The sequence below is a fragment of the Phocoena phocoena genome, chromosome 17 (genome assembly GCF_963924675.1).
Source record: "Phocoena phocoena chromosome 17, mPhoPho1.1, whole genome shotgun sequence".
Lineage (NCBI taxonomy): Eukaryota > Metazoa > Chordata > Mammalia > Artiodactyla > Phocoenidae > Phocoena > Phocoena phocoena.
Genome location: NC_089235.1, coordinates 2,489,434 through 2,498,427, shown reverse-complemented (window position 1 = coordinate 2,498,427; position 8,994 = coordinate 2,489,434). Strand labels below are relative to the sequence as shown.

The following is an 8,994-nucleotide window of genomic DNA, read 5'->3' as shown; positions in this document are numbered from 1 at the left end:
ACTGATGTGCATGGTTAATTCCAGTTACCGTCTTTTATATTTGCTGGTCATCAACAGCACAAAATTTATGCTCCAGAAGAAATATATCAATCCAGCAAAATGGCTACATTTAATTTTCTTTTAAAGACAGATTAACTAAATTTAAGGAAGAATTGGCTTTTCTTGATATCTCATTTTCAAATTACTGATGCACACTTACCAGAGAGTAATTCTTTATTTTGCCTAACATCAAACAATCTGCAAAAAGTTTCCAAGATAGAGGCATTCCTTGTTGCATTTCCAAAAATAAATAAAGGCTTTCTAATTGAAAGCATTTACATTCCTGGCTCTCTAAATAAACACTAAGAAACAAAGTACAAAAAATGATCTGTTGGCTTCTGAATAGCCCACTTGGTTACATAAAGTATTTTCTGTCCCAACACTTTTCTCAAATTTAAAAGGTATTTACTTCCTAAGAACAAGACAGTCTTCATTTCAAACCATTCAGTCCGTTTCCATGGCAACGCTGCGGGATTCCTTGGCCACCATAAGTCTCATTAGTTGACTGTGGGATTTCTCAACCTTCTTTACATCTTGAGCTTGGTCAGTTCTATACACCAAACAAACTAAGTCATCTGTTACCTTAATACACAGACTCCCATCAGAATTCCTATATTTGAGACCCACACATGCCTTCACAGGGTCTGCGAGGCAGACTTTCTCTGCTGCGTGACTGAACTCTCCCGGGTCTGGTACTGCGGCATCGTGGGCCCGTGGCAGAACAGCAGAGTCAAATTCTTTTGGAAAACGTGAAACTCAGCTTATTGTTTGTAAGAAAGGTAATCATGTTTATCAAGTTAAGTTGATTTCTTTTGGCCGTGCTGTGCAGCATGAGGGATCTTAGTTCCCTGACCAGGTATTGAACCCGGGCCCACGGCAGTGAAAGTACCCAGTCCTAACCACTGGACTGCCAGGGGATTCCCAAGTTAAGTTGATTTTAATTCATGTATAAGTTATTGCAAGAAAGGTTTAATTTGCGACCAACATGGAATATGTTTGATGTTAGAAAACTGAGAAACGTCCATCTTACTCCTTTGAAATCTCTCAGGACCTCTCTTGTGACACCTAGATGCTCGCTGATAGTTACTTCCCTACAGTGTCTCCTCTCCATCTACTTGGAAGCTTCTGAAAACAGGAGCAGTGGCTTGTGCCTGGATGTATCCATTTCACTGAGTAAACACTCAACAGATCCCTGAGTAATTAAATTCCCCAAATGACGTTGCAGTCCCAGCCCCCCAGGTGAGACAGACAGAAGGCATACTCTGGAGTAACTTTGTCCTTCGCATCCTGGAGCCTTCCTTTCCATACACTATTCATGAGTTAAAATCCATTTGATTTAATCAATATCATTACTTTTTCTTACAAACTCTATGCTAAGTTTCATGTTTTCAATAAGAACTTGAAATATAGCGGCATCCATAATGTCCATCCTTTTCCCCCAATGATCTCCCTAACTAGTATCCATGTCTGTCTTCTCTCCTTCCACCTCGTCTAAAACACACATCTGATCAGGCTTCACGTGACCCTCGGCTCTCCATGGGTGGAGAGCAGTCTGTGTAGTGGCGAGGGGCTTCAGAAATTTTTAAAATCCTGGTTTGCATCCCAGCTGTGTCAGTTAATAGCAATATAATATGGACATGCTGACAACTTTCTACGCTGCAGTATCTCATCTGAAAACAGGGCTATGTGAAGTGTCTCAGCGCTGGAAGGTGGATCTAGGGACACAGCGGGGTCCCCAGCACTTAGACTACAGCCTGGGGTAGAGCAGACACCATGACATGGTCCCCAAGGTGGATGGAGAGCTTTAGTCCCCTTCATGTAGCTTCCCTGACCCCCACTTCCGCCCCCAGGCAGAGGTCATTGCCTCCTTCTTTGTCCTCCTGGAACAAATGCTTCATCCCCTGCTTGCTTGCCAATCCGTCTTTTCTGGGAGAATGCGAGCCGCCTGCTGGAAGCGCCCCCATATCTGTCTCAGCAGAACTCCTGGCACGTGGCAGCGCCCAGCGCATCCTTGTTGGGTGGGAGCCCCTCTTGCACATTCGGTCGTGCCTGCATCAGCCACTCCCCATGTTCCTACACTCAGTGCTTTTAGTCTTGGTTATATCTTTATACGATTATCCAGACTTCTTTGTGCTTAAATCCTCTTTGATGAGATACCGCAGATTTACAGGAGAGAGCACTAAGAAAACAAAAGTGTCACATTATTTTACTTAAAATTACCTGTTTTTATTTATATTATACATATCAGTACTTGTAAACTGGAATCGATTTTCACCCAGTGCCATTGGAAAAGCTGTGCTTCGTGGCGCCTCTAATTCACATTGTCTTAAGGCACTGAGTTTATCTAGTGGCTAAGAAGCTGGCCTTGGTAACCTGGGCTCTTTTTCAGTGCTTCCCTTTTCTAAATTCCCTCTCTGATGTCAGCTCTATAACATGTCCCTGATTCACAAATTGTTTTACAAGCTCGTAGGGCGTGGTGTTTCTGGTAAGCCATTCTTTACTAAGCAATAGATGACACGTAGCAGGCAGAGCAAAGCAGAGCCATTCTGAAAGTTACAATGGCTTCTTCACAAGGAACGCCTTTTAACAAAATTTGGACAAAGACTGAAAACTTGAGGCACAGGTAACATGTCAAATCAAATCAAAACTAAAATCTATAAAAATGTCAAAAAACCTATAACATGTCAAATCAAATCAAAACTAAATCAAATCTATATAAAAATTTTTTAAACAATACATCATAATCGTAGATGGATGGAACTTTCGTTTCAATTTCCCAAACTCATTGTTTCCCTCTGTCTCTTGAGAAGTCAGTTAAGCTCTAAGAAACATATCTTAAACTCAATCCAAGACTTTTATTTCCTTTTATTTTCAACAATACTGAGCTATTTTGAATGTGGTACAAGATTAGCTTTTTGTTAGTCGTAGTGTCCTTAATTTAGTTCTTGCCATGAATTTATAATAGAGCAAGTGTCTTTCCCACCTGGGTGCTACATAATATGTAATATTCAATTTGGCATCGCTCTTTCACTGTGTGAAGTGAAATGAACAATTCATTAAGATCTGAATGATATGTCGAATATGTATGTCATACTACATGGCATTCCCTTTATTCCACAATAGATACTTCGTTATCATTTTAAATAAACTATGTGAAGCAGGTGTGACTCTGGATCATCTTCTCACATGGCATTTAATTTTAATTTCTAATTCCAGTCACATATTTTTCTTTCTGGGATCACACAGAGCAGCAATCACAATGCCTTGTATGTTCCAAATACCCAGGGAATATTTGTCGATTCTCTTTTTATCCTCATGCAACTTCCATTTTCAGCATTTCATTCACTTCTTGTAGAAACAGGCAACAAGATAACTTGAATGTGGATGAAGGTGGTGGGAATGCAAGGCTTCTGGCAAAAGCGGAATTTGCTCAGGATTTCAGCAGTTTTGCAGCAGAAATTCAAAAACTGTTAGAGCTCTCAAAGAGCAGGTTTGCTTTTTCCCTAAGTACCAAGCCTTGTCGCATAGATTGGGATGACTCAACTCTAAAGAAACCTGTCCAATAACTCTGTGGAGATACAGCACAACACCAGAATAATAATCACATATAGGGGATATTTCCTTGTAATAAGGAGTTGAATTAGTTCAAAAATCCCCACGTGCAGATGGCTTCACTAAAGAATTGTACTAAATGTTTAAGGAAAAATTAACACTAATTTTCCAGAAATAGCAGAGGAAAGAATGCTTCTCAATTCATTTTTGAAGATAGTATTTACTCTTACCAAAGCCAGACAAAGACAGCACAAAGAAAGAAAACCACTAACCAACATTCCTCATGAAAATGGATGCAAAAACCCTTAACATAATATTAGCAAATAGCATATAGCAATATATCAAAAGAATAATATAGCATAATCAAGAGGGTTTAGCCCAGGAATTCAAGGCTTAATATTCAGAAATCATCAATGTAATCCACTGTAATAACAGGTTAAATGGTGAACGGTAAAATGCTTTCACCCAAATATTGCAAACAAAGTAAGTATGTCCATTTTCACCAGTCTTACTAAATGCGGTGCTGGAAGTTCTTGCCAGTGCAATAAGACAAGAAAAGGAAAAGGTCTATAGACTGAAAAGGAAAACAAAGCTATTTTCAGATGATACACTTACTTCTGTAGAGAATCACAAGGAACCTACCAAACAACTTCTAGACATAGTAAGCAAGTTCACCAAAGTCACAGGATACAAGATACACAAGGTAAGTATACAAAAATGAATTGTATTTCTGTATACTGGCAGTGGACGCATGGAGGACGGGGAAAGGAAAGTGTGGTCCAGCATGTTCTGACTCCCCCCCAGACATCTTTTTACTCTCAAGATGTGGTAACTTAGCCCAAAACAAAACTTCATCATGTACTATGTCTCATGTTTATGGCTCACGGAAGATTCTCAGACTGTCTCCCTTCTTTAAAAAGTTTCTTTGCCAGTTCTTTAAAGTTTGAAAATATTTTGTTCCTCACAGCGCCTGAAGTTTACAGTGGGTATGTTGCTGTCGTTTGTTTATTTTCATTTTCTCTACTTTTCCTCTTGAGGACAGAAGTTACCACCTGAATCTCTTTTCCATGTTTTAGAACTAGTTCTATTCTTTTCAATTTTTTGGAATTTACTCAACTTGACTAATATTTTTTCATTTCCCCAGTATTTTTAGAAATAAAAGTTGTGTGTTTTATTATTATTTTTTTTTGTCTTAGTCTTCTAGGCTATAATCACAGATATTTCTAGAGACTTCTGAGATTTTCATTCTTCACACCCTGGATCCACTTGGGCAATGGATAATTCAGTCTACACCTACTCATGGTAAAATCCTACCCTTCCCGCCTCCGTCATAATTTGTAATTTACCCCATCATCCCCTCCATGCTCCCTGCTCACACAGGCCAGGGAGTGGTCTCTTCAGCCCACTGGTGTTTAGCTGGCACATACTGGCTACTTAACATTCCTATTGGGTGAGGAATAAATTAACGAAAGATGAAAGCCACTTCCCAAGCGTGGGCACTGTTCTGCTTCAACCACATGTGCTAAAATACTTGACAGAATCAAATTGGTTTGTGTTTTTTTTTTTACATCAAGACTTTTTCCTTCCTCAATGAAGTCCAATTTCATGGATGTTCATGGCTCTTTAAAAGGTAGACCTAACCCATCTTTTATAAGCGTTTCACATATTTTATGTTCTATTCACACTGAAATACTCATTGTTTCCCCTCCTTTCTTTTTAAGTTTATTCACACATTTTCCCTGTAGCTGAAATGCTCTAGACCCTCCACCCACAGGCCTGCATGCATAAATCCTCCCGTAGCCAAATGCCACCTTTGTTCAAGGCCTGGCCAAGTACCAATTAAATCATAAATTCTCCCCTGGTTACTCCCTTTCCCACTCCATTTTTCTAAGAATAATTGTTTTTCCTCAAACTCCCATTGTGTGTGTCCTCCTATAGCATGCAACGTCTGGGCTTCTATCACATTTACTTTTGTACAAATTCTCTCTCCCTACCAGATTGCAGATACCTTAATAATAGAAACCCAGGATTGTTTATCATTACAATGTCCTCTAGACAGAGCTGACAAACAGTAGGTGCTCAACAACTATTTAAAAATAAATCATCACTTTGATGAGCCTCAAGACATCCAGTCTGGTCAATGGTTTGTCTCAGATGTTTTCTTGGGCACAGTGATTTCTGTTACATATAAATAACCTTGGTCAAGTATTAGAAATTATTTTAGAATTTCCAACCAAAAAACAGAGTTTGGAAGAATCTGAAAGGAATGCTCACTGGAGGATGAGAACATAATGGTGCGTGGGTAGAGTGTGAGGCATTAGAAAGGTCGTTTGAGAGTATGGGCTCTAGCCTTAGTGACTCATGTACTAGTAAGCTGGGGCTGCCATCACGCACACCACAGACTGGGCTGCTTAAACAACAGAAATGTACTTTCTCGTAGTTCTGGAGGCTGGAAGCCCAGGGTCAAGGTGTTGATCGGGTTGAGTTTTTCCGAGGTGTGTCCTTGCCTTGCAGACGACTGTCTTCTCTGTATCTTCACACGCTCTTTCCGCTGTGGGTGTCTGTGTCCTAATCTCTGCTTCTTGTAAGGACACCAGTCCTGTTGGATTAGACACCATCTCTGTGACCACATTTTAACTTAATTACTTCTTTAAGGCCCTTATCTCCAAACACAGTCTCATTCCGAGGTGCTGGGGGTTGAGGCTTCAACACATGGGCCTTTGGAGGCCACACGTCAGCCTGTAACAATGCAGCTGCCACCGTCACCCATCGCAGGACGCTTGGACTTGGCCTCTTCTTTTGTAAAACTGTTCTTTTCATCATTTCTAAAATCTGTCTCAACTAAACATTTTTAATTTCTCCATGGATTATGACGTAAGAGTAGCCATCATTTATGTACCTTATGAGCAGTGGAGCGTTGGCGTCATCTCCCCCGGAGCCAGCCAAGTGCTTCTGTCACTAATGGCTCTGCTGACGACCTTCTTCCTCCCTCACCTGAGCCCAGGGGCATTGCCCTGCCAGTTTCTCTGCTTTCTGTCCCAGCTCTCACAAGGCTGTCCCTCACATTTCCATGTAGTGATCACTGGAATTTCCCCCATGGTCTGGAGACTAACTTAAATATCTAAATTAATTTATGCGACTGGTAAGGTCCTGATTTTCTCTGCTGCCCGCTCGCAGACTTAGCTGCCACCAGCACCCCACTGTGCCTTACCCTCCACCGCAGCTTGCGTCACGGAAATGCTCACCTGCTCTCTGTCCCGTGGTTTGGCCCAAACTCGTTTGCATTTGTCTGAAGTGCCTTTTCCCTGCTTGTTCTCCTGAAAGGCTTAGTCTTAGTTCCACTTTCGGCTCAAATGCTTTGTCCCCTGTGAGCCCCCCGTGCCCCGAGGCAGCACTCGGAGTGGCCAGCCTTCTGTCCCTCCCAGGCATCCATAGACCCTCATTATCCAGCCGGCTTACAGCTGTGCTTTACTGGTCTGTCTCCTACCAGATTTCAGCTCCTTGAGACCCTGCAGTGTTTGCTTTGTCTATGAAACTTAGTAAATGCTGGTTAAAAGAATGCTGTTTGTGATAACCTGGGTACAAAAAATAAACGAATTCGTATTTGTGCTCACTGAGAAGATTTTTCCAAAGATGTCATTTTACTCATTTGATTTTTAATTTACTTTATAAATTCACTGTTTCAGATCTTAGATCCACATTCAATATTTTGCCACACACGGGCAGCTGTTTCTTAGCTTAGACACTGGACGAGTCAGATTCATTACGTCTGGGGTAAAAACGCAGAGACACTGTGTTGGCTTTGAAGTGTCTCTTGCCTTCTGGGTGTGTGCCTACAAAACAGCATTTCATCAGACCGTGTTGTTTATCGGCTCTGTTGCCGCTATTTCAATTTCCGTTTTCCTTTCCTTCTCCTCTTTGGATAAACAAGCTCGAGGCACGACTTGGGTGGCAGGATGTGCAGGTGATGGGGGATTCAGAGGGAGGAAGGAGACCGCGCTTCCTGGGTCTGCGAGGGGTGTGCCAGCACCAGTGGAGAAATACCCGAAAAACTCAAAAAGAGAAGAGAAAACAGTTGTTTTGGTGAACAGATTCTAGGCATATTCGTAAGGTCAGGATAGTGGTGTGAGACTTTGAGGTTTGTGATTTTCCATATAAATATGGCTACTCTCTATGCGTACTTGACCGATGCTACATGCTTTTCACATTCTGTTCTGGAAGCTTACGGAACATAGTCCAAGGTCACACACGTAAACTGAGGCAGGGCTGGGGCTGGAACTCATCTCCTGGTTCTCTAGGCAGGCTCACTGCAAACGCAGCCTGAAAGCCCTGGGTAAACGACCCAATCCTACGTGAATATAGCAGGTGTTGTCAGGGTATCATCCGCCTGATGATGTCTTTTGTATAAAGACAAAAGCTCTGTGTTAATTTAGCGGCTCTTTACATCTACCCCTGCCCATGGATCCCACACCCCACGCCATGCGGTTTGGGAGGTGACAGGTTATAGGCCAGCGCTTCTAGCCACGGTCTTCACACTGCAAATGTGTAGAGCTGAAGAATTCATAGGAACTGAGGTAAGAATGAACTCATCCCGTGGGTAACTTTCATTGGATTGAGACAGTCAGCCTATCAGATTATGTATTATAAACAACTTTTTAAAAGTAATTTCACTGGAATTTACCCCATGGGGGTAATTTTTGGATGTTGCCTTTCAGAGTGGCCAGGTCACCCGTGGGGGCGGATTTGTCCCCCGGCTCCATGTCTCAGCCCTGAATTGGTGAAGGGAACCCACTGTCTGGTTTGCAGAGACCCTGGGATGGCTGCTGATTTCCCAGAGGAACGCTGACAGTGTCACCAGACCGGGAACCCTGGACGGGGATTTCTCAGGAAAACGTAGCCAGACACTCATTGCTTCTCACTTTAACCTGTGGTCACACATTTGGCATGGAAACCGCTGATTTAAGAGCAAGTAGTTCATTTCAGCCTTCAACACACTGAAGATCTTTTCTCTTTTCATTTTCTAACACTCCTTGAAATAATGCACAATTAAAGGCTCTAACGTGCATAGGGACTCCTCTAGCTTAAGAAATATTTCTTGTTGTAATCTGCCAGCTTCCTATACCATATGTGCAGATAAAAAGAACACCATGTCATATTTTTTAGAACTCTGAGTGTTGCAGAAAACCTCTCATTGCAAAATCCAGAGAGATTTTATCATTTCCAGTACGTGACACGGTTCTGATCATAATAAATCTGGGGCCCCCTCTCTGATGGGGCGGTGCACACCAAGAAGACGAAAGCACTCTGGGGCTCAGTCTTCCCCTGATTTCCTTTGATCAAGAAAAGCCAGTTTTTAACTGGGCGGTATGATGGTGGGAAAAGGGAGAGAAGAGCTCCTTTCCT

General features: G+C 42.0%; 1 pseudogene; it reads right to left on the bottom strand.

The window, feature by feature from the left end:
* Positions 1-483: 483 nt before the first annotated feature.
* LOC136137252 (signal recognition particle 9 kDa protein-like) lies at positions 484-743 on the bottom strand (annotated as a pseudogene).
* Positions 744-8,994: the final 8,251 nt, after the last annotated feature.